Source organism: Triticum dicoccoides, chromosome 3A (genome assembly GCF_002162155.2).
Source record: "Triticum dicoccoides isolate Atlit2015 ecotype Zavitan chromosome 3A, WEW_v2.0, whole genome shotgun sequence".
Taxonomy (NCBI): domain Eukaryota; kingdom Viridiplantae; phylum Streptophyta; class Magnoliopsida; order Poales; family Poaceae; genus Triticum; species Triticum dicoccoides.
This window is the reverse complement of record NC_041384.1, coordinates 423,073,003-423,077,085: the sequence shown is the minus strand read 5'-3', so window position 1 is coordinate 423,077,085 and position 4,083 is coordinate 423,073,003.

Sequence of the window (4,083 nt, the reverse complement as noted above, 5' to 3'; positions counted from 1 at the left end):
AAGTTTATATGTTTAGTCTACAGAAGTTTACAAATAACTAAGTTAGTTTAAGTCATTAGGAGTAATATTTGATTATGAATAAGTAATATGTTTATGAAAAAGGAATTAGTTGGCTTAATATTTTCTTGAGTGAGAAAAGAATTGTGCTAAGATATTGTCATGGTTAATTTGCTAATAACCATAGAGGTGTTGTGAGTTATTGAGATCTATGCTTAGTATTGGATGAAGTTGACCCAGTTATTTCTAATGATTTGTGATGCATATATATTAGTGTTGCATTTTCATGGCATATCATGACACCGGTTACTTTCACTTTAAGTTAAACCTGATAAAAATTCAACTTGAACATATCGTTGATCGGGTCATGGTGCCACTGAATCGAGATTTTACCCAGTGCAACCACATTTGCCTTTGTGGGAAGGCCTTTATTCGGTTCGTTGTCATGCCTCTGGTCGGTGCCTCCAACGAGGGAAGGTTATGGGCGTGCGTTACCCTGGCCCGGTAAGCAGACATAACCTTGTGTGCCCGTTGTTGTTATGGTACCTTGTCCCCCTTGGGACCGTTTATGTTTTGCCACGACGGTGGTCGTTCGTGCCTTTGGTAGGCACGGGGCCACCCATGACTTGGCCTAGTGGGGAGTGAGTCAGAGTGGCCGGGAGAGTGTCATGGCAATGGAGGGGTTCTGCCGGAATGCCGTTCGTCCACCTGAATGGGAGTGCGACGCCATGGGTTCCATGGTGTGGGTACAATGCGCTACCTCTGCAGAGTGTATTAAATCTATCGATAGCCGAGTCCACGGTTACGGACAAGCTCAAAAGTAGGTCACACCATGGATCAACGTTTAAATAATTTTGCACACTAAGATAATAACCTTGCACTGTTGGAGAGAGGATGGTTGAGAAATCATCTTGATCCTGGAGGCCAAGTTGTTGGTCAGTTTGTGATCCAAGTACGATCACTGTTTGGTTACGAGGTAACCCGATTAAAGACCAAGACATTGGTCAGTTTGTGGTCCAAGAGGGATAACCATTTGGTAAGCAAGTCTGAGGGACTTAAGTCACAAGATCATGATCACTGCACCTCGCCAAACGGCGGCACCATCTCTCTCTCTACTCCCTTAACTCCCTCCTGGCGCTTGCCGACGCCGGAGCTCGCGCAACAAGCACGGGCATGGTCGGCAAACCCAACAGTGTGCCGCACACTGTGTTCATCGCCACTCCCTTGTTCCTGTGCTCGTCCCTGCCTGCACACAGTGCCCGCGTGAGCTGCCTCGCCTTCCCCGTCCCTCACAGACGCTGTTCATCGTCGGGCGCCGTGTCTAGGTGTCGGCCGGCGGAGCCCGAACCCCTCACCTTGCTCGGCTATAAATACAGCCCCCCGGCCTTCTCGAGCATCACCAAGCCCTCTCACACACTCCACAAGCCAGTAGGAAGCCGTAGCCCGGCCGGGCAGGCCTCGGGCCATCGTCCCCGAGCTCGAGCTCGCCGGCGATCCCCTCGGGTCGTCCCCGCAGATACAGCCCCTCCCAAGCTCAGGCCACTCTTCCAGAGCCTCTGCCATGAGTCAGTGGTGCGGTCCGACCCGGTTGGGGCCACTGGTGCAGCCTCTGGTCGCCATCATCTCCAACTCCGGCGACCTCCGCCGTCTATCGCCACTTGAGAGGCCCGTTCCGATGCTGTCCGACCACCCCTAGCTAATCTACGGGTACGGGCAGGTGCGCCTTCGTCTTCTCTTTCTATCCCTCCCTTTAGCTCGGGCCAAGACGCCCTCCTCGCCGGCGTGAGCTCTGGCGAAGCTCCGCCGTGCTCTGTTTCCCTCTTCCCCTCCCTCTCACCTGACTAGCAGGGACCCCTACTCAGCCACTCAAGCCTCGCCCGAAGCGGTACGGGTGGAGGTGCCCCGCGGGTTTACGCCTTCGACATCACCCCCCAGTTCTGTTTTATTTAAATTAAATTCAAATTATTCCAGAGAGCTTCAAACAGCCACAACTTTTTAGTTATAAGTCCAAATGAATTGATTCTTTTTGCATTATGTTCTTAATGAAAAGGTCTAGCAGCTCACCAAAAATGAGATTTTTCTCTACTGTCTAGATTTTCTGGTGAATTTCAGAGTGGTTCTTGATGTTTTCTTTTTGTGTTTATAATTGTTTCCAGAAGGTGAAACTTGTCTTGAGGATCACCAGGAGGAGTGTGAACCTCATATGCACTAAGGCAAGACACATCAACATTTTCATGGTGTCATTACAATATTTCTGATTTTTCAACTTGAACAAATGATTTAATCCATGCATTTAATTCACTAAAATTATATATATATATATTCTGTTGGATGCAGGTATAAGTTGATATGTTTAGTCTATAGAAGTTTACAACTAACTAAGTTAGTTTAAGTCACTAGGAGTAATACTTGATTATGAATAAGTAATATGTTTATGAAAAATGAATTAGTTGGCTTAATATTTTCTTGAGTGAGAAAAGAATTATGCTAAGATATTGTCATGGTTAATTTGCTAATAACCAGAGAGGTGTTGTGAGTTATTGAGATTTATGCTTAGTATTGGATGAAGTTGACCCAGTTATTTCCGATGATTTGTGATGCATATATATTAGTGTTGCATTTTCATGGCATATCATGACACCAGTTACTTTCACTTTAAGTTAAACTTGATAAAAATTCAACTTGAACATATCGTTGATCTGGTCATGGTGCCACTGAATCGAGATTTTCCCCAGTCCAACCACATTTGCCTTTGTGGGAAGGCCTTTATTCCGTCCGTTGTCATGCCTCTGGTCGGTGCCTCCAACAAGGGAAGGTCATGGGCGTGCGTTACCCTGGCCCGGTAAGCAAACATAACCTTGTGTGCCCGTTGTTGTTATGGTACCTTGTCCCCGTTTGGGACCGTTTATGTTTTGCCACGATGGTGGTCGTTGGTGTCTTTGGTTGGCACGGGGCCACCAATGACTTAGCCCAGTGGGGAGTGAGTCGGAGTGGCCGGGAGAGTGTCATGGCAATGGAGGGGTTCTGTCAGAATGCCGTTGGTCCACCCGAATGGGAGTGCGATGCCATGGGTACCGTGGTGTGGGTACAATGCGCTACCTCTGCAGAGTGTATTAAATCTATCGATTGCCGAGTCCATGGTTACGAACAAGCTCGAAATTAGGTCACACCATGGATCGACGTTTAAATAATTTTGCACACTAAGATAATAACCTTGCACTGTTGGAGAGAGGATGGTTGAGAAATCATCTTCATGCTGGAGGCCAAGTTGTTGGTCAGTTTGTGATCCGAGTACGATCACTGTTTGGTTACGAGGTAACCCGATCAAAGACCAAGATATTGGTCAGTTTGTGGTCCAAGAGGGATCACCCTTTGGTAAGCAAGTCCGAGGGACTTAAGTCACGAGATCATGATCACTGCATCCCAAGTATGAGTTTGCATTAATGATTCAATTGGTTAATTATCATGATATTGTTTGTCATTATGTTTATGCTTGTTGTGAGCTTGCAAGTACATTCAATGTACTGACCTAGCGTGTCATGCCAGTTTTCAAGAAAGTCTCGTTGGAAAGGACTGTCGTCCGAGTCTAGATCATGTCCACATCGGTGTCCCTGTGCTATGGAGTTCCGCTTCTTCGTCGTTCCACTGCTGTGTAGTTGTCATGATCGAGTTCCCTTTATGTTCACTTAATAATGTACATATTGTTCAGCCGCACCGTGTGTGCCGCTTGGCCTCGCAACTTGTTGTAATATGAACTATGTTCCGCTAGCATTAATAAAGTGGTTGCTTTCTGTACCAAGATGTTGTGTATTGCCAGAAGACAAGATCACTGGGCTGGCAATGCAAGGTAAACCGGTTGCTCTGAGTCGGGCAGCCACAACGCTTGGTATCAGAGCCGCGCTGACTTTAGGACATGCAAGGCTGCCAACGTGTTAACTGGACGTTAGTCAGGGTATAAGTTGAGTCCCGGTAGTGATTGTAGCTGGTTGTTGCATTGCATGTGATCGTATATTTTTATTCTAACCTACTAATGGTTGTGGGTGTAGATGGCTCCGGTGACGTATCCATGCCAGTTGCAGATGATGA